Here is a 23,704-nt window from a genome sequence, read left to right on the forward strand (position 1 = left end):
TTTCTCTTATTTAAAAAAGGATTTGGATGTTAATATGAGGTTTCATTTATTATTCTCTAATCAAGGAATGTATCTATCAAGATAATTGTATGCATTTCTCTAAACAAACCCATTTTATTGCTCTTTAATGGGCATCTAATTTTTCAAATTGTAGCTAAATTCCAGAGTTTTTATTGCTGCTCCTCATCCACTTCTCTGGCATTTACTATGAACAGACACGGTAAAATACAGAAAATTTGAATTTTGGCATAGATGCTCACCTTAATGAGCATTTATTTGGGCACATGAGTACTTGCATAATTGAGCAATACATGGACCAGAGATAATTGGGCATTACAATAAGTTATGTTACCAATTACAAATGGGAGCCATTAACTCCCTACTTTGCTTATTGGAATGAACTTCTTAAACCAAATAATTACAAATGTGCACTCACAAAACAAACCATTTCAGGATCACTTCTTTTTATCTACTTTGCTGAGCAATAATCCCAATAGTATGTACTTTCTATAAATGAAACAAGTATTTTATCATAAAATCTGTTAAAGCATTACTCTTTGCAAGTAAATACTGAAATAATTATAAGGATCATAGAATATTGAGTAAAACCCATTTAGTTGACTTCATATTTTCTTTCTAGAAATCTATAAAATATGTATTAAAGTAAAAATCATAGTGTTATTCTCATACATTATTACATTTATGTCTTAATTCAACAATAGCTCCCACTAATAAAATCTTTTCTAAGCAGTATATATTCTTTCCTTACTAAATAAAATGATGCATAATGTGTTTCTGAATTTGGCAAGAGAGGAAGAAATCCTTTACCAGTCTTTTTTTTTAATCCTCCAAATACCTGTATTTCTTTTATGCTCCTTCCTTACTTACTTCTATCTTACATATTTGGGTTAAGACACCAGGATATTTATACAAAGTGTTGAAAATATTTAAGAACTAATAAGGTATGTCAGTGCCTTATTAACACAGCCAACCAAAATAGCCTATCACCAGTTGAGAGTGATGCTGGCTGACAGCCTGCACAGCTACTTGTCCCAGGCCCACCAGTATTGGCCCTACTACATTTCCAATCTTGAGGGGACAATGGGCTTCAGGAACTGAGCAGCCCTAGTCTCAGGTATTTCCCAATCAGCTATTTTATGGAAGGAGGTCTGTTAGCAGTGACTTTTGGCCAGACAGATTATAATAAATGCTGCATGTCTTTTTCCTCTTTGGGAGACTTCACTTGCACATTAGAACATTAGTTCCTGCAAGAAAGAAATCAGATAATTTTCAAAGGGCCATACCCTGTGCCTTGACTGTTTCATAATTATTTGACCTGGCTCCTGGTACTTTGGAGTAATAATATTAAGAAGAAGTAATGCAACTATAATTTTTATAGCCCAGTAAACTCTGCATAAAAATGTCTTTGCAATTTCAGGTTATTTTTTAAATGTATTTTATTGATTATGCTATTAAAGTTGTCCATCTCCCTCCTTTATTCCCCTATGCCCTGTACCCACTAGCATCCTTCCCCTTAGTACATGTCCATGGGTCGTACATGTAAGTACTTTGGCTTCTACATTTCCTACACTATTCTTAACCTCCCCCTATTTTGTATCTACTATTTATGCTTCTTATTCCCTGTACCTTTTCCCCCATTCTCCCCACTCCCCCTTCCCACTGATAACCTTCCATGTGATTCCATTTCTATGATGCTGTTCTTGTTCTAGTTGTTTGCTTTTTTTGTTTTTGTTTTAGGTTTGGTTGTTGATAACTGTGAGTTTTTTGTCATTTTACTGTTCATATGTTTTATCTTCTTTTTCTTAGATAAGTCCCTTTAACATTTCATGTAATAAGGGCTTGGTGATGATGAACTCCTTTAACTTGACCTTATCTGGGAAGCACTTTATCTGCCCCTCCATTCTAAATGAAAGCTTTGCTGGATAGAGTAATCTGGGATGTAGGTCCTTACCTTTCATGACTCGAATACTTCTTTCTAGCCCCTTCTTTTCTGTAAGGCTTCTTTTGAGAAATCAGCTGATAGTCTTATGGGAACTCCCTTGTAGGTAGCTATCACCTTTTCTCTTGCTGCTTTTAAGATTCTTTCCTTATGTTTAATCATGGATAATGTAATTATGATGTGCCTTGGTGTGTGCTTCCTTGGGTTCAACTTCTTTGGGACTCTCTGAGCTTCATGGACTTCCTGGAAGTCTATTTCCTTTGCCAGATTGGGGAAGTTCTCTTTCATTACTTTTTCAAATAAGTTTTCTATTTATTGCTCTTCCTCTTCTCCTTCTGGCACCCCTATGATTTGGAATTTCAGTTTAAAATAAAGATTATCTTTCTAATACTAGAGCTATGCAATAACAGGGTAGAATGTCTTATGAAGTGGTAAGTCCTCTGTCATTCAGTGGTATTCCAGAAAATCCTGGTTATTTGTTTAGCAGGCTGATGTTTTAAGAAAATCTCGACAGCCCTGGCCAGTGTGGCTCACTGAACTGGAGCATCATCCTGTAAACTAAAAAGTCATGGGTTCAATTCCTGCTCAGGGCACATACCTCAGTTGTAGGTTTGGTCCTCTCTCTCTTCCTCCCTTCCCCTCTCTCTAAAATCAATAAGCATGTCCTGGGTGAGGATAAAAAATAGTAATAAAAGATCTCTTCACTATTATTTTTTTACTAGTAAACTCCCAAGGAAAGTTCAAAAGTCTAAGCATGTTTTTCAATGCCTTATTTAAAATTTTGTTTTTCATACTCATCACTTTGCATATTAATACATTAAATAACTTAACAGATGAGGGAGCCATATCAGACACTAAAAATCATAATTATATATGGATGCAAATGACTGTATTACTAATACATATTTAAGTCAGTGTATACTATTTTTATTCATGGGTAGTGATTGGAAATTAATTCAAATGATTTAACTTAAATTATGTATAAACTATATAAACTACAGATTGAACATCTTTTGAAATAACTGACATGAATAAATACCAAACCACTAAAAAGATGATCTTGAGTTAAAGCCAAATAGTTATAAAACTCTTAACAAGTTTTTTAACACTTTTGTTCTATCATGCTTTTTTCATATCATGTCAGCTGTAATGTTTAAAATAATAAATAATTGTTTAACATAAATGGTAATCCTTATGACAATTTCTACCAGATATTTAGGAAAAACTTTAGATATGAATCATATGTTGGCCTTATCTGAGTGTTCTCAACACATGAATCAAGTTACCTAAAATACATCTGCTTATGACCAGATGCCTTTCAATGTTATCAATATTCTCTTTTGGAATATTTCAGAACTATTGTAATCACATCATATGAATAATGAAGCAGAGTAAAACGCCCTGAACTTCAGAGAGACAGACGTGGATGTTTTCAAAAAGGCACCCAAAGGATTTTAACCTCACTGATTATAATGAATACAAACACTTGAATGCACCAATGTTTGTGATAGCAAATGAATAGTAAAGCTAACATCCTCAAACTACATCTTGTTGTAAAAAATCTACAAAAATATTGTATATTTTCTAACTATAGTATTTTTAAATTCCCAGATTTCATTTAAAATGTCCCAAATATACTCATACTGCCACAGGAACAAAATAATCTATTTGAAAAACTAGAAGAAATTTTGAATTCATATTATATAATATCTAGTGTGTTAAACTTAAAAACATTTTAGATATTTAGAGGTATGTTAGACTTTTCTTAGGACATTGATAATTTCTCTGATTTACTTGATTTGAATGAGACAAGATTACTACTACTTAATGCTGAAACTCAATCATTATGCAGTCATCTAGGGCAAAAGGGGAATGTTCAGAAACATTTTCACATATGTAATTTGTATAAACCATAAGGTTATGATTAAGAAATCTTGGGAATATGTATGACTCTGGCTGAAGCAGTAATATCAGCTCCTTTATCTTCTTGCTATAGACAGGAATATCCTCAAGGATAGAAGATTGCTTATGTATTATATTGTGAATTGAGAAAGTTAGTATTTCTACTTTAAAAGTACTAAAATTTTAAAGATGTTTGCCAAAGCATAAGTAAATGTACCAACTCCAAACTCTCATCACCAAAAGTACCTAAATTAGGAAAATTTTGTACCATTTCTATCTAGCATGTTGTTGTGCCCTACGAGTGCTCATTCCAAAATTTTAATGGAAAAAAAAGACATCACAAATATGTCTATTCTTTGTAGTTTCACAGTCAAATAAAACTGCCCAGCTTCACAAAATATCCCACCTCACATCACACATTGCATAAATTAAATGTAAATTTTTAATCTGGCCTTTAATAAGGACTTAAGTAAGTATTTAAATAAAGACTTTTTAAATGGTTTTTATTTTAACTGTTTCACTTATATTCCTAAAAGCTTCCTTCAGTTTGGATAATATTTTATTATTTGCACAGCTTGTAAGGAAAACTAGTAAAGAATTTATTATTAAATTTCTGACAGTGCTTTAATGTTTAGCTATGTTTGTTTTATCCAAACTCTCACATTAGTTTTCTTTCTTACAAATTTTTAAAATCACAGTGACATTTTATTAAATAAACAAATACCTATTAAGTGATATCAAATGAAAAACACTTCTTTAGATGTTGCAGATGGCGAAAAAATAAATCAGTCCTGGTCATGTACTTCACAGTCTAAGGGAAACATGCATATGAATAATTCTTAAATCCTAGGAAAGAAGATAAAAATCTCCCTGGTGAAAGAATTTAGTGGGAAAGGAGAGATTATTTCCAGCAGCAGAATTCTAGGGGAAAGTTAATGTTTCCACAGGTGACAAAAACACTTTGAGGAGAGGAAATTCCCATCACGGGCAAGCAGTGTCACTTCGCTGCGATTCCTGGTAACGATGGCCCAGAAAAGTGCCTGATGCAGTGTCTTCAGTCCAAAATCAAAACAACACCTTTCTAAGAGCACTCCATTTATTTTGAAAAACCATTTTTCCTCTGAGTTTTCAATCTACTTCTCTGTAAAGAACATCTTTTCTAATCTATATTCATGAGAAGATCTATAAGTTTGAGTAACAAATGGAATAATGTACAAAAAAGCACTTTGAAAATTACTATTGCAAATAGCAGGCTTTTTGTCAAGCTCTTCATGTATATTTAAGATATTGATAGGGAGTTTTGAGTGAAAGTTCTTGAGAAATATAAAATGTAACTGTATTACTGATGCATTTCTACCCTTAATAAGGAGAGACCCTGATTCTAAGGAGATGCTAGAAAATTGACAGGCTGTGAAAGTCAGAGAGCTCTTTACCCTCAGGATTCAGGTCCTAACTGGTTATAAAGAGACAAGGGATGCCCTTTACATTATTCTTTCTTTTCTTAGGAAACATCAAGTATACCAAAAGAAAAGTTAAAAATAAGAAAAGTAAAAGTATTTATAAGACAAGTTTTATCAATTTTCTTCCCAGGCTGTAAGAAGTAAGGGATAAAGTTCAGAAATTTGCCTTCTCATACAAAAAATTCATCCTATTTTTAACAGCAAAATATGAAGCATCATTTGAAACAAACCAGAGCTCCAGGAGATTCGGGCTGTGATGTTCAGGTCATCCTACTGAACCATGTGCCTGCATTCCACGCTGCACAGTTGACGTTCCTCTCCTGGGACTCCTTAATTGCTCTAAATTACAATGTTCTATATACCTTCTCAGCATAAAACAACTTACATTTCCCTGTTAAAACCCAATTCTTTCCTAAAAATAATGGACTACTTTGATGAGTTGTTGATAATTACCACCTTGATAATTAAATAAACATAACCCAGATAAATAAAAATATAAAACTAATCATAAATATTTAGTAAGCCCATTAGAAGTAGTTTCCTACTGATGCAGACACTGGCCCGCAGTGTCCGTGGCATCATGGATGAGACATGAGACATTCACACGGACTATCAAGTCCTGTGTGTAGGAAAAGGGATGGCTCGGCTACCCTGTCAAGGGGATGGTGCCTCGGAGCAGCCTGGCCACTCTCTCAAAGGAGAGCACCCCAATCCTTTCCTTCACAGGGTTTTTATAGGGTTTCAATTTGCACAGGAATATAGGTAAAGTTCATCAATTACTGACAAGCAGTAAGGATCAAACAACAGATAATATTCAAAGAACTAAAGAGGGCTCCCACTGAGTTGGGGTCTTATCACCTAAAAAACTACAGAACTTGAGGAGCTAAATTCATTTCCTGCCCAGGCCTTCATAATCTAATTAAGAGCATCCTCAGCAAGCAGGTTTCACAGGAATTTACATATTCTTTTTTCAGGTCTAATCATTCTGGGAAGTCCACAGTCCCTAGTGTGGATTGCACCACACCTTGTTGTTGTCACAGGTTTGAGTCCGGCAGAGGAGACAAAGGCAGCCAGAAGATTTACATGTCTCACAGGCAGAATGAGGACTCAGACTTTGTCAAAGCTGAGGGGCGAGGGTCAATCACCCCCTTTTCACACAGCCCCCCAAGTTCTTCCCTGGGGCCTCCACATGATCATGCCTGTCTTAGATGATTCCCCCCTTGGGGAATCTTACCCATCATTGGCTTCTGAAAACTGAAGTTCCCAAAATGCAAAGTGCCACTGATCTGAGGAGAGATCACTTGAGGTTTCTGATCGTTCACTCAAAGATGATCACATGACATATTCCCATTTTCAGTAAAAACTATTGTGTCAGGCAAACTGCTTAAATATTAATGAGTTCTCATAAAATATTAACTTTAAACAAATTAGAGAGCATTTAAATCTAAGGAATACAGTAATTTAATACAGTTATGGTAGCATGTAATTAATGGTACTTCATAATAGAAACTTCACTCCACATGATGTATTCTAAAGGGAATACATTTAAAAAGGAATTAAAAGAAACAGGAACAAAGTTTACCTAAAAACTATGTATACTGATTGATGTTTTAGAACTTTCCTCAGACCTCAAGGCATATGTCCTCATTCAGGCAACCCTAAATATATTTTTAAAAAATCAAAAACAAAAAACCTTCAAATGCCATTTTCACAATTTTCAAGAGAGAAAAATAAGCAAAACAGCAGCAACAATAGTGGCTTACAGTTTATTGTAAAGAAAGAGTTATACACTTGTAAGTGTTGTTTCTGTGTAATCCTGAAGGAGACAAATATGGGCGTATCCACTGAAAATACGTGAGTAATGATAATTATCTCCATTTATCATTGCCTTCCACTTTACAGGATTGCAAAGTTTATTTGCAAACTGTTGGACAAAAACATGGGACTCCCAAATCATCTACTGTAGAAGGAAATACAGCCATATTCCTGTTAATAGTTTAGCGTGCAGGTCATTTGTGGTCAAGAAGATACCATAGGCAGATATGGCTCACCTCCTCACACAACTACATCAAAATTACAACTAAAAGAAGAACCATCACTCAGAACCATCAGAAAACAGGTTGAATTGAAGTCTGACAACTGCAAAATTAAAGAAATCACATCCATTCAGTGTGGAAGGAGAGGTGCAGATGCAGAACAGGCTGGTTCAATACCCAAGCATGAAGGATAAAAATCCAGGAGGGATATCTTGGGAGCAAGGGGACCCAACCCCACACCAGGCCCCCCAGCCTAGGGATACAGTGCCAAGAAGATAAGCTCCTATAACTTCTGGCTGCAAACTCCAGCAGGGATTGATTCAATGGAAGAAAATTCTGCAGTCCCAAGTAGTTCCTCTTAAAGAACTCACACACAGACTCACCTACTCAGACTCACTTCTTCTGAGCTCCAGCACCAGGGTAGTAGCTTTAAAGGCACCAGCGGCATCATGAGAAAAACTGAAGTATCTGGCATCAAGGACAGAAGAGACCATTATCCCTTTTCTAAACCCTCTCCCACAAAAAGCCAGCAAGCTGGTGGCATATCTGAAACTCCATCAACATGGCTAACACTGTTTGACTCTCCTTGGAGATCCCTGGAGACTGTGTCCCACCCAATTTATGGGCCCACCCAAGCTGCTTTTCCATATGAATGGCTGGTCTTGGTACATGCTTCACAACTTCCTAAATCCTATCAAACTAGCAATGGCCAGCCTCAGTGAGCCCTAAGCCTGGCACAAGCAGCAGCCAGCCTAGATTCATGGCTTGGCTTTGCCTGGGAATCTCTGAGCCCAGCACAAGTAGCAGTCATCTCACATTGCTTTATAACTCAGGAAGGGTGGCTCTGGGCAAAACACAGATGGGGTCTGATGTTGGCATGCATGACTTGGGAAATTCCAGAGCCAGTGCACCCAGTGAACAGCTACAGACCACTTTGGAGCACCACCACCCTGCCCCTTCACAGCTGATACTCCATGGAGGGCAGAGGTTGGTGGTAAGGGATCATGGTCGATCCTTGCTGCTGACTGGCCTGGGTAAACCCCTCCTATTAATCTGCCAATAGCAACCAAGGCTCAACTACAAGAGGAGGGTGTACTCAGCCCACACAAAGGGTGCACCTCAAATACCCTGTTTGGGTGAAAGAAGAGGCTGTGCCACTGGACCCTACAGGATACCTACTATATATTAGGCCAAACTACCAAGGTAGGAAGTCACAGAAGCTCTACCAAATACATAGAAACAAACAGAAGGAGGCTGCCAAAATGAGGAGACAAAGAAAATGGCCCAAATGAAAAAACAGATCAAAACTCTAGAAAAAGAGCTAAACAAAATGGAGATGAGATAATCTATCAGATGCAGCGTTCAAAACAATGGCTATAAGGATACTCAAAGAAATTTGTGAGGACTTCAACAGCATAAAAAAGATCCAGTCAGAAATGAAGGATACATTAATTGAAATAAAGAACAACTCATAGGGAAACAACAGTAGAGTGGATAAAGCTGAGAACTAAATTAATGATATAGAACATAAGGAATCAAAAGACAACCATTCAAAACAACAAGAAGAAAAAAGAATACAAAACAATGAGGATAGTATAAGCAGCCTCTGGGACAACTTCAAGATGTCCAGCATTCGCAACATAGGGGGGCCAGAAAGAAAAGAGAAAGAACAAGAAATTAGAAGTCTATTTGAAAAAAATAATGAAAGAAAACTTTCCTAATTTGGTGAGGGGAATAGACATGCAAATCCAGGAAGAGCAGAGGCCCAAACAAGATGGATACAACAAGGCCCACTCTGAGACACATCATAATTAAAATGCCAAAGTTTAAAGATAAAGAGAGAATCTTAAAAGCAGCAAGAGAAAAGAAGTTAGTTACCTACAGGGAAGTTCTCAAAAGAATCTTTGCAGGCTAGATAGGATTGGCAAGAATATTCAAAGTCATGAAAAGCAGGGACCTATAGCCAAGATTGTTCTACCCAGCAAAAGTATCATTTAGAATCAAAGAGCAGATAAAGAGCTTCCCAGAAAAGAAAAACCTAAAGGAGCTAATCATCATGAAACTATTATCATATGAAATGTTTACAGGACTTATTTAAGAAAAAGAAGAACATCAAAATTATGAACAATAAAATGGCAAAAATATAAATCAACAATTGAGTCTAAAAACAAACTAAGCAAACAAGAAAACCGAGATAGAATTATAGATACAGAGGCCATTTTGATGGTTGCCAGATGGGAGGGGGATGTGTGGGAATGGGTGAAGAGGTAAGGGGATTAAGAAGCACAAACAAGTAGTACAGAATAGTCATGGGAATGTAAAGTACAGCATAGGAAATGAAGCAGCCAAAGAACTTGTGTTCATGACCCATGGACATGAACAATGGTGGGGGGAATTGCCTGAGAGAGTGGAGGGTGCTGGGTGGAGGGGGAGCAAAGGGGGAAAGTCAGGACAACTGTAATAGCATAATTAATAAAACATAATTTTAATAAAACAAGAACAAAATAGTAAATTGATAAATGGTTTAGCATGTAAATGTAGCCAAAAGATACCTAAATTCTTATAGAAATTTAACCTTCATGTTAACAAAATAAAATTTGACCAGGGTTAATATGCTTTGTATATTAGTATAGCCTTACTTTTAAATGGCTTCATTTTTAGTAATAATGAACCCCATCTCACTGCCAGAACTTTGACTATCTATTAATGAAACATTTAGTTATTTCCTTTTCTACTCTTAACATAATTTCTCACCTAGACCATCAGCTTCATGTTTTTTCTTCTATAAACTGGAAATCAATTATGCTAATTGCAGTAACAGGCTATATCTACTGAGTTACCCTAAGCAATCTAAAACATTTGAGATCCACCTGATCTTGCTTCATTATAGGCACAAAATGGTGCAAAACAAAAATTTCTTTGCAGACATACACATATTTGGTTCTTAATTTTACTGACATGAAGTTTCTTTGTAATAAGAAATTTTTTCTCAGAATTCCCTGGGAATATGTGTGTGACTCAAGTTTTATGTTAATATAGTAAAGAGGAATGCTAACATAAAACTCAAAATACCCGCAAAGCTAAGTCATGATAGTATTTCCAGGCTGAGCTTACCTCCACATTTTAAACATTTCAAAAGCAGTACTTGAATATTCAACTTATTTAATAGAAATGCAACATTACCATTATGCAAGAAGATTCATCATTATCAAAAATACATGTCCAAGGTATACTTTTATACTCCAAGTTTATTTTCATTAATATTTGAAAATGTATGTTAGTCAAAAGAATAAATGTGAATTCAGGAGACTGTGGGACTTGGTTTTCCCATCGATCCTGAGTTCAAGTCATCATGGTAAATGGCGACTGCATATCCACACCAGTGAGCAGCCTTGCTCTTCATTTCTGCATTTAGGTTGCTTTATTCTTTCCCCATTTATATAACTCAGATATTTTAATAGCTTCTTCACATTTGTAAATGAATAAAGTATCTTAGATAATACTACACAATTTTTTTTCAAAATTTGATTATTGAATGCTCCCTTGGTTGACAGTTACATGTATTATTCATTCTCATTAAGAAGATTAACTATATATATGGTACATAGGTAATAAAAAGCATAGATGATATCTGTGATCTACTAGAAATATTTACCTTGGCATTTAAGTCAATGGTAATTCTGACGTCTACTAACCCCAGCCTAGAATGACAACTTTGCGTTTCTCTGTACTCGGTATTATATTTTCTATGCTATGCAATTTAAAGTTGCTGCTTTGCATGAACACTTCAATATCCTCTAGACAACACAACTGATTTTAAGATCTTTGGTGACAGATTGTGCTAGTCCTAGGCTCAGTTGCTCTCAATCTGTTCTCTCTTCCCCTGCTTTGTTCTTTATGAGAGGCCTTCACCTTTTTGGGTGAATTTCCCAGGATCTACCTGTGGTTTGGCTTCTGTCAGCATTGGCAATGGAGACACTCAGGGGGGCTTGCAGGGGGATGGGAAGGGTAAACATTATTCTCAATATCACCTTTGCTCGGAAGTATATTTAACTGTGACTTTAATGTCTTTCAAGCTTGCATCTAACTGGCCTATCGTGGTTGCAGCTTTGAAAAAAATTACTCTGGCCTTTTAGGAGTACCATCTGTTGTCCCATCTAAGAACGGCAGTAACTTCCTGCTATTGCTAATCTCTGTTTATTTCATCAGCGTCTTTTTTTAAATGTATTTTATTGATTATGCTGTTACAGTTGTCCCATTTTTTTCTCATCATCCTCCTTATGGCCTCCCCAAACCTATACCCCCTTTTCCAAATAATTCCAATATTTAAATGCCAAGTTATAAATACTTAAGTGGTTACTTTGTTCTAAGTTAGACTCTGATATACCAATCTTATAAATTATTATAGTCATACGGAATAGTATGACATTATTTTGATAGCATTTTATGTATCAGAATATTTACATGTAGAAATATTCATGAAATTTCTTAAGTTGTTGATATTGAGGGTGAAAATTAAATTTAAATTCAGTTTGATCTGCCTCTTCAGCCAGGGCTTTTAGGCACACAGCATGGGTTTTGCATGGTAATTGGTGCATTCAGTTGATAAATACCTAAACTTTTTTCTTACTAAAGCAAAGCCTTTATGATCATAACAGAGAGTGAAAAAGAGCTAGTGTTCATTAAGTATGAGAGGGACTTCTGAGTGACACAGTGAAAGGACATTTTGGAACATGGCAGTGTTGTGCCCCAGATAAACTCTTAGGGCAGAGCAGGGAAAATAGATAGGAGGCTATGCAATAATCCAGGCAAGAGCACAAGGTGGTCTGGCCCAGGGCGATGGTGCTCGGGTGATGTTAAGTGTTCAGATTCTGAAAGTATTTTGAAAGTAGAGCCAATAGAATTTGAGGGCAAATTAAATGTGATATTGGAGAGAAAGAATTATTGCCATAAGTAAGATTGAGGAAACTGTGGGAGAAACATATTTTCATGGGTACCAAAAATAGAGTTTTACATATATTAAGTTATATTTTTACCAAGTACATATGTCATCATGAAAATTAGCTTTCAGGTGATGCAAATGCGGCTACATGTAAGCACCCACAAGTATGATTATATTCTGAAGAATTCTGAGACAATGTAACCCCATTTAGCAAACCATTGGAACCTAAATAATGTCATTTTAAAAAGTCAAACTCAGAAAGGGAGCAAAGTGATCGAGGAAGCATGACACATCTTGGGTAACGCCACTGCGCGGGTTTCTGAAGGAAGACCCAGTCCTGTGGTGCAGACACGCGGGCACGCCTCCCCTCGCAGACTTGAAAGCTCAACAAAACTTGTGGTTCAGTGAAAGTTAAAGATTTACATAGTTTATAATTAAGCATAACTTATTTTAGATACTCAGCTTAACTTGTGTACAAGTCTATTTTCTGCTCATTGGCTGTTAATCTAGAAAGCAGATTTTTGCCGTCTTTATACCATTTGCCCCTTTGTTGTTCTAAGCCAAGTTCTCAAATAAACAGGCAATTCCTTAAATACTGAGGTGAGTTTGCCAAAAGGTTTAGTGTAAAAATGAGTTCATATATAGTATATGACAGTCTATAAAAATGAAACTGGAGCAAAATAATAAAACAGCATATAAGGAATACATTGCACATGGCAATCATAAAGCCAAGTTCAGGGCTTGTATTCTAGACACAGCATTGCTGCTCTGTGTGTAACTGAACCTGAAGTTTCATTATTGGATCTTTCTCAGAGACCTCACTTTCTAAATTAACTAAAGATTTCATGCATGCTGTCAGTCCAAGGGAAACTATTTTTATAAGTTGTATTCTTTTACTTTGATGATTCTAAATGTTTGTAATAGCTATATTTTAAAATGTATTAATATCTTTATATTTAAAGCTAAGCTTATACTTAGAAACAAATAATATCAAAATTTTAAAGCAAACTCTTTAAGTTTCTTTTCCATTTGGTCAAACACTGTGTTTAGAATTAGTAATGGTTCATTCATTTACTAAAATAATGAAGGGTTTCCTTTGCTTTTAAAAGTTTGAGAACAGAAAATCATAAAATAAATAGAGTATATTTCCCTTCAAGAGTCTTTATCTACTTTTCTAGAAAAAAATAATTGCCACAAAACTAAAAATTATTTCCAGCTGTTTTTCCAAATGTGGGAAATGAAATTCATCTGGAGGGTGTTAATTTCTACTGGAAGTCCAGATGATGGATAGAGAATTTCCCTGCACTATCCTTCGGAAGGGAGAACTTAAAGAAAACATCAAATAGGAACTTTTATCTGCAAGTTTATGATCATTTTTACAGTACTCATTGATTGAGACCCACAGCGATGATTTGAAAATTTAGTATTCAGACACCATTCTAAATATTGTTTACACCACACAATGGGAAACATGTTAACAATATCAATGCTCATAGTTTATACAAAAAATAATAAAAACAAAAATTAATTACATTAATATTTCTGGCGAAGACAATGGTAATTTATGAAAGCCTAATAAGTACTATTCTTCCTCAGTGACATACACATATAATAAAAATTAAAAATATCTTTGCAGTTAAGAAAGGGAAAAGTCTGATGCCATAAGCCTCAAAAGATGATGACAAAAGAAAAAGTAAGTAAACTTAAAGCATCATAGTATTGCCTCTAACTCGCTTCCATAGTTCCCTGCTTAACAACACAGTGACTAAAAAGTGTAGCTAGAATATAAAATATGTGGGCCACAGAAGTTAGTTCCGAAACGAAATTAAATGGGTCTCAGAAGAAACTCAAGGAGAACCTAAACACAGTATGTCAGTACAAAGAGAAAATCTGGGCAAAATTTTCTAAATATCATCAAAGAAAATGAAATGACATGAAATATACAAATATGCTGCAGAACAGAACATTAAATGGTAACTATTCAGTCAAAAAAAAAAAAGTAAGCCAAGGAACAGAAGATGTGATTGAAACTGCTACTGTTGGAACGTATGTCTCCTTGCTTAAGGGAAATTCTCTAGCCCTGGATGTTGTATTTTGCCTTTCTGATAAGGGTAGCAGTGACTAGAATGAATTTGAAAGCTATGTGATGTAGATCCAGAGTCATAATTAACATTAACACAAATCTTTGATTACCTATATGGGGAACCGCCTAACAACTTGGGACCTACACCCTGAGCAGTTATGTAAGTGAAAAATGAATGCTCTAATTTCCGTAATCATAAAGAGGGGGAGGTGTTCTTTAGTATTGATTCCAATAATACCACAACTGCCTGAACTCGATAATTTGTGCTTGGTATAAATGAGAGTTTGTTGTATTAGAACAACCAAGAAAAAACATGAAATCTGTTTCTTTTAAAGACAAAATATTAGAGATTTCAAAAGGCAATGAGAATAAAAAAGTAAAACTACAGTATTTTGCCAAAAAGAGGGGAAGTGAATTAATAGATTCAGAAACAGAGGAACTGGATAGAAAAAAAAATGGAAATTATGTTGCAGACATAAGTTCTGAGATAATCACAGTGAATGCAGATATTAGTCATACAATTCAAATAATCTAACATCACAATAGTTTATATTCCTGAAGTAGATAACTCAACAAATAGAATGAGAAATTATTCAATAATGCAGTATAAGAAAAAATGTCTGCGATGAAAGAAGAAAGCATCTATAGACGGGATGCTGTGCCATTTTCCAGGAAAAACTTGATATAGTACAGCTAACCATGAGTCATATCCATATTATATCACTGAATGTCTGGGATAAAGAAAGAATTTTTAGTCATCCTGGAAGATAAATAGACACTTACAAGAAGAAAAAAATTAGGCTTATTTTAAACTTCCCTTCATAACATTCACTATCAGAAGATACTAAATTCAGGTGCACTAAGTTCTGAGAAAAATAAAAAGGGGCCTGAGATTCCTTAAACACTGACCACATACTACTCAGTTGTATGATAGATTTTATCAAATATAAAAACACTCAGAAAATATAATACTAGTGCCCCTTTGTGAAAAATAAATTCCTGAATGTCAGATTCAGTCAACCAACAAATGAACCAAAATGTAAAGTCAGAAATAAAGATGCTGACAAAATGTAGTCATTCTGTTTACAAAACAGAAACAAATTCTTTCAAGCATAATGACAAAATATAATGATATAATTTGTACAGCTTTCTGAGAAAGAATGAAATGTGAAAATTATAATGTATTTCTACTCTGTTATTCTGTGTGGAGAAGAGGAACACAATGATGGGAAGATAAGGCACACAAACCACTAGATGACTCACACAGGGTTTACTTATCTAAAGGATACTGAAGAATGCCAGCAAAATCGGAATACAAAATGACAAATCAGCATGCTCTAGAGCCAGTGGAAAGACAATAATATGCACCCTCAAGTCTTCACATGGAGTTGCCAGTAATGATTTCTGATCATGAATCACTTCAGATGTTTTCTCTTCCCCTCTTTCCTGTGCCTTCTATACATAGTCATATATAACTGAGCCTGAAATAGTGTTAGCACTAGCTAGTCTACTTGTGCCAGGGGCCATCTCCTCTGGGCCAAGTGCTCCCCCATCAGTCTTGGAGTTTACATAATATAAAAAAACAATAACAAGGTGAGGTCCCAAATACCCAGCATCAGCCTGGATCCCATTTATCACCCTCTCCAGACTTACAGTCTGATGTAAGTGCATTCCTTGACTCAGGGCTATGTAATAAGAACAGGGATCACTTATCCAGATGTCTCAGTCAGTCATGTTTATAGGTCTTTTAATAAGCTCTATCCTGCAGCTAATTACCTCATCATTTATAGCCAGAGTGAATCAATACTGTAAAAAAAAAACCCTGAAATGTGTAGGTTTTTTTAAAAAAACATAATGATCTAACCTCGTAATGTGCTTCATAAGTCCTTAGCCTTAGCCTGATCATTTTCAAATATGTCTTAAAATGAAGAAACGTTTATCTAAAAATCATCAGATCCTTTATGTTTTCCTGTTTCATTTTTCTGGGTTTAATTCAAATAGAATTGAATATAATTTATGTATTATCATCCAACTTTAACCTAAAAACATATTGAATCTTCATTCTACCCATTATTTCACCAATATTCTTAGGGTGAAGAGCTATACAGAATGGCACAACCTAATGTTAACAATGACTGTTTCAGTATTGTGGTAATGACGGACAAGTGCCCTCTCTCATGTTAGAGAATTTATTAGAGTGTGAATAAGATTCATATACTTTTACTTCTGTGAATTAGCCATTATGCCTCTATAAGTTTCCTCTTGGCTGTGACATTCAGGCTTTCCTTGTTTGTGATGATCTTTTGGAGGAGAATTCATTACAAATTTATAGACTATCTCTCAGTATTTGTCTGATGTTTATCTTCTGATTAGACAGGGGTTATGTGTTTTGGGGAGGAGGACCACATAGGAAAGGTGCCATTTCATCATACCATGTTAAAGATTCGCACTATCAAAGCGACGTCACTGCTGATATCGACCTTGATTGCCTCCTGAGGTAGGATTCCCCAGGTTTTTCCACTGTAAAATACTCTGCTGCACCCTCCTTTTCCCATACTGTTCTCTTTGGAAGCAATGAATTTGTTTTTAACCATTACAGAAATAAAAGAATATAGTTTAATAAATATTTGGAAGACATTTGAAGAGATTTTTTAAAAATTATGGATTTGCTGGAAAACAGAAACTCTAATAATTAGCTAATTCTTGTTGAATGTGTACTATTGCTAGACACTACATATGAATCATCTCATATAATCATTAGTCTAACCCTAAGTGAAGTATGTATTATCCCCATTTTATAGACACAAGGAGCTGACTCAAAAAGAGGCTTATTCACCCAAGACCACACATATTTGTATACCTACTTTTCAAATCTGGCTCCTATGTGATTCAAAGACATAATTTGTATCATACCACGAAGATAGTAGATGCTTTTGAAAAGATGAGGTCTCTAATATGTCTGCTATAATGTCTAGACATTAAGTTTCAGGGAAATATCAGAGGTCCCATGATCTCCTTTTAGCAAGTCAAACCTACTTGGTTACTATGTATCGAACATTTTCATTATTGGGTTTTTGTTACTAAGTGAACTACCTCGCTTTCTTCGTCTCCATTGACTTCAATTTGGCTGGCATGAACTTCTTTTCAATATGCTAATGATATTTCTGTACTCCACAGAATAAATAACATCATATAATATTAACAATAAATGAGTCTACTATTTATTCTGTCAGTGAAACTGACTATAAAGCATTATTTAAATAAGTCTATTTTATGCCAAAGTAAGTAAATAGAGCAGTTCTTTCCTCCCTATTATTTGAAAATACAAGTCGGCCTTTAGTAAAGGGAATGCAAAAGCATTAAAAAAAGTAAATTTACATTAATGCTGCCATTTAAATAACTGATGTATCAGGGTAAAAAAGTCAGTGCAAAAATCAGCAAAGGATATGATTACATTTCACAAGTCCTTAGCAGAGACTTTGAGTTAATTTATTTTTAGTAGCTGAAACATCTAATAAGATAAAAGATTGAGGTAAAAAGAAACACTTGGTAAAATTGTTATTGCTGTTGATAATTTTTACAAAAATCTGTCAGGGTATTAACTTACACAAAACAGCCAAATTTCTTTATATTACCAATTTTCAGTAAACAAACATGGCTGCCAGCATGTTTGTTAAAACTACCCTCCCAATTTGCTTTACAATTTATAAACACCACAAGAACTACTCTGAAAATGTTAGTATTAAGCATGTTTTAAAATTGAATTAAAAATCAGGCACAGAAGAGTTATTTAATTTCACTGATGTCATACAGAAAATCAGACATTGAACTACAACACCAAATTCTCATTTATATTCTCTATGGACAATAGCCTCACTTTTTGCAGCAAACAAATTCATACTGTAAATTGGTGATAGTGATTAGCATTTGAATAGATAGAAGGCAGTAGAAGATTTTGGTCTTGGTTAACATTATATAGGTCAATAGGTTTGGAATTAAAATATTAACTTAGATTTTTATTTAAAAAACCAGGAAAATAGTAGGTTGTCTGTACAGGATGCCAGTAAGAACTAGAAATAACCCTTAACTTTCACTCACTTTTCATAAAATGCATATTTTTATTCCCTTAGTACTTTTGCAGCCACTGCAAATATTGCAGGCTCCAGAACCCTGTTAACTACTAAAAAAATGCACATTTCATCCTTGGTTGAATATTGTTATTGCCTCTGTATTTACATTGTGCAGTATAGAGAGATATAGCATCTATTTTCTGTTAAACAAAATCAGAACTGGCATGTAGAGGTATGGAACCGGCTTCTGTATTCTTGCTGTCTTTGTAAGATATGGTGTCCTCATTCAAGCTTTCCTAGCTTTTGGTAACAGCAGTTTCTTGTTTGCAAGATGAAACAGCACCACCTTGTATCCTGAAGTAAAGCTACAGCTCCTCTAAAATCTCAGAACATTGAGGTCTGTGTTTTAAATATATGTGCTGATGATTATGTTATAAAGCAGATGAAATTTAATTGTGGGCCAGCTATGTGTTAAGTTCTACTGCATTCTTGCTAAACCATTAAGTTGATGCTACTATATTCACCCTCCAATATTACTTTTTTTCTTACTATCAAAATTTACTCTGATGCAAACTAAATGCAGAAAAAAAGTTGTACATTTAACTGTGCAATATCTAGCAAATAGATAATAACCTACAAAACCTCATAAAGTGGTGATTGAACTGGATGTTGTTTTATCAAACTTTATGTACATAAAAAAGAGGCCAGGTTGACAGGTTTGCTAACCTATATTGTAGATGTTTTAGATAACTCTAAATTCACAAAAGGCATAAACAAATACTTTGATGTGATATAAATATATAAATATAAACTAATTTACCTAATTATATTTATTGGAGTTACCCCAGCATAACTCTATGGCATTTCATTTTATTATTATCTTTTTATTTTTTCCAAAACATATAACTTATTTATACCCTTATTTTACCCTCCAGAAAAAATTTGGCATTTCTTTAGTATGTTTTTAAATAGATTTAACTGACCATAAAAATGATTTCATACAAATATCGGCATGGATATTAAAACTCTTCATGAAGGTCATGAAATGGTATTCAGTTAGGTTCTTGTACAGGTGGAAAATCAAAGCTCAAAATTGTACTTGTGACTTAGCAAAATCATGATATACACTGTGATCCACATTGGATGTTAAAAGATTTTTTCAATAGTGTGTGTGTATATATACATACATATATATATAACAAATATTTTTTAACAATGATAAGATTTTCTGCTATCTAAACCATTGCATATTTCAATCAAATCTAATTCACAATTCATTGTAAATATGAAGAATATTAAAAATGGATTTACACAAAATCTAAACTGCCTAAAAGCTAGTGTATAAGTTTGTGATTGCTAGAGTAATATTTGCATTATTATTTCAATGGCTTTATGACCCCTTTAAATTTGGGGCCAAAATACAATAATGTTAAAGGTGGAATGAGTTCTTATTTTTCTCCTGGCCAACACAATATTACACTCATATTTGCCAAGTAAGAGTGACCCTATATTTGGTTTTAAAAGCAAATCCCATACTATAAAATTAAATTATGTTATGGGAATACTTAAGCTTAGCCAGGTGCCTGGAATCTTGCTTCCCATTCCTTTGATTGCTTTATAGTAAGATCTTCTATGAGGAAGGTTCACTTGTAAGATTCCTCTCTGCATTAGAAATTCCTGTTTGCATGTGTCTTCTAAGAAGTAAAATATCAGAAGGCTTTCAATGTACCTGACTTATGTTTTAATAGTAGTGCTTATACCAGTGACTGAATGATACATAAGGGGTGCACAGTAAAGGTGTTCTATGAATCCCTTTTCTCACATAATTGACAGAATAAAAAGCACGTGACACAAAAAAAGTTTACAAAGATGAAGTTCCAAGCTACACTCCTACTCATTACCTACAATAATGATAACATGATATACTTAATGAAAGAAGAAAGAAAAGCACATTTTTCCTTACAGTTCCAAGTACTCAATAGGTAAATTACTTCATTAGATCAATCTATATCTATTTAATGAATTTTAAAGACTATACACATACTGCTTATTTTTATCAGAATTAGAAAGAAAGAGGCTTGGGTTGTGGAAACTCACACTTTTTACAGCATTATGGAGTAATTGTAATCCATTACAAGGTTTTATGCACTTTGTTTCAAACTCAAGAGTATTTTCAATTTCTGTTGCTCTTGTTTTGACCTTCTGATTAGTTTAAGTTAATGTTCACTTTAGCAAAAAGGAGCTCAATAAAAATTTGTTAAATGAATCCTTTTTTGATAATGTATTAAAATAAAATACATCTGTATATAGGTATTTAAATAGATATGGAGTTAAAAGTATTGTGTAACTAAAATACTGTTGACATATGAAAATTTTGAATTTTCCATTTTTATATATGAAATTAATAATAGTACTAAGTATAGAATTCCTCCAGGATTCTCTCTCTATAGAAGAGTATAAAAAATTATGTCTGGAGACTGGGATACCTTTGTAGGAGTAGTGAGTGACTTTTAGAATCCATCAGACCTTCAAGTTTCCAGCATATACGTTCCCCGTAACATTAGACAACTTCTAAGTTCCCCCCTGCTGTAAGATTTATTTTGACCTGATTTGAGCTTTATTTCCTTGATATTTTGATAGAAATAATCAACTATATACTACAACTAATTTCAAAATCTTGTGAAAGTTGGAAAATAGGATTGGGGTATAATATTAAATTACAACAAATTTATATAATCATTTCATTAAACTATAAAACTAAAATTAGAATACTGTGTTTAATAAATATGATTCAAAGTTGAACATATGGTATATTCAGGAAATAATATTCTTAAATATCCTGTACTTATGATTTCTAGAGAATGAAGGAAAGAAAATTGGAGAATGTTCAGGGAGTGTGGTTGATTCAAAATTAAGACTGAATCAAATGTGAATAGCATTATTGAACTGTAAAGAGAATAGGGAATTGAATGTGCCTGTTCATGACCTTTTGGATTCACTGTGAGTTAAACTGAATTGCTCCAGTAAGGATGGTAAGAAAGAGAAAGGACAGAAGAAAGCAAAATTTACTAATTTCATTATTGTTTTTAATTACTACTATCAGGAACCAAAAGGTCATGATGGAATGAAGAGGGATTCAGGAGGCTACGGACAGGCACTGAGTGTGAAGCCAACCACAGAACAAAAGCACAGACCTTCATAGTTACCAGAATGTTGAAAAAGTGATATATTTCTAAAATATCAAATTATATTAAAAACTGAATAATAACCACACATCAATATGAGCTCATGGGGACTTTTAATAACAGCAGCTTTAAGAATATATTTTTGAGAAAAAAAAATAAATGTTTTCTGTATGTTGCCAGAAATAAAAGCTTAGAAACAGTAACCAACCAATGGCAATGAACCTAAATGTGGTCTTAAAACATATATGTAGATTTCATATGTAGAGTACACATATATGCATGCATATTTTTTCTCTCACTGGAAGGAACCAGGGCTTCTTGCAGAAAAGACTGTGGCAGAAACCATTCAAGATTAAATGGGCTGTAGTACCATGTCGGAGTCTTTCGAACATGTTGCATGCTGTGGAAAAACAACTCAGGAGTAATCTTGAAAAGGATCCCACTTAGCAAAGACTTAAAAGTTTGAATATTGATATTAACTGCAATACATGAATGTATGCCAAATTTGTTTCAAGCCATGAGTTCATAGTGAGAATAAAAAGCAAACACAATAGAGCAAAAATTAAATACATAAATAAATAAAACTACCATCCATCAATTGGATACTGTTGAAGAATGTTTTTCTTTATTTTGAAGCTGACAAAAAAAGATATCATTATGCATTTATCTCATCTTTCACAAAGTGTCCAACTGAGTAACCAAATACTAGTTGACTAGACAAAGTTATCTTCTCTTTAGAGAATTAGTTCATCTAATATGGAAAGAAACAAGAATTTAATTAAAATATCATATTTTCATCTGAATTAATGGATCTAAATAGTTATACACATCTGCTAATATCACAGATAGAGGCAACCAAATAATATGTGCATCCTGAAGGAAAAATAGAAGACTAAATGTAATCACGCCTAACAAAACAAAACAAAACAACACAAAAGACAAATAGCAACAAATAGTTACACACACACACACACACACACACACACACACACATATGCACTGGGAACCTAAATCTAACCAAGCCTTTAAATCCTACTTCCTATTTACAGGAAATACAAAGAACAGAGAAACATTAAACAGGGCCTTTGAGATATAATCAACAAAATTCAAAATGTGCAAAACTGTTAAAGAGCTGATTGCTTGGATTATTAATTGTAACAAAATGAAGTTGGACAGAGATAGAGGTCAAGAGAATCTACAACTTAAAAAAAAAATTATATCCTGAGCGCGGGCTGTGAACCAAAGTGTCGCTGATTCAATTCCCAGTCAGCGTACATGCCTGGGTTGCAGACCATGACTCCCAGCAACCACACATTGATGTTTCTCTCTCTCTATCTCCCTCCCTTCCCTCTCTAAAAATAAATAAATAAAATCTTTAAAAAAAAACCTAAATGAACTTTAAAAAAAATTATATCCTGTTTAAGAGCAATCTACAAAAAGAAAAATTATAAATTACATGAGACAAGTGAATATTGGACATTGGATATTTTGCAACATTAACAAATCATTGTTCAAATGTTTAGGTTGATAATGATTTTTATGTTAAACTTTTAGAGCACTTTTATGTCCACAGCAAAACTGAACAGAAGCTACAGAGAGTTCCTGTACACTCTGTGCTTCTCTTCAGACAGAACCTGCCCTACTGTCGATGTACCTTAATAGAGATACATTCATTACAACTGACGGGCTTACAATAATCCCTCACTATTACACTAAGTCATAGTTTACACAAGGGTTCACTCTTGGTATAGTATACCTCATGGGTTTTGACAAATATATCCATGTATCTACCATTAGAGTATCCATGTAACCATATATGTACTATTAAAGTGTCATACAGAATAGTTTCACTGCCCTAAAAATCTTCTGTGCTCTGCATGTGCATCTCTCCTTGTCTGAGTCCCCTGGCAATCACTGGTCTCTGTACTGTTTCCATAGTACTGCTTTTCCCAGAATGGCAAATAGTTGCAAACATACAGCATGAAGCCTTTTAAGACTGGCTTCTTTCACTTTGAAATATGCACCTCAATTTCCTCCATGTCTTTTTTTTAAGAAAATTGGTTTTT

Source organism: Phyllostomus hastatus, unplaced genomic scaffold (genome assembly GCF_019186645.2).
Source record: "Phyllostomus hastatus isolate PE091 unplaced genomic scaffold, TTU_PhHast_1.1 phas_contig_40, whole genome shotgun sequence".
NCBI classification, from domain to species: domain Eukaryota; kingdom Metazoa; phylum Chordata; class Mammalia; order Chiroptera; family Phyllostomidae; genus Phyllostomus; species Phyllostomus hastatus.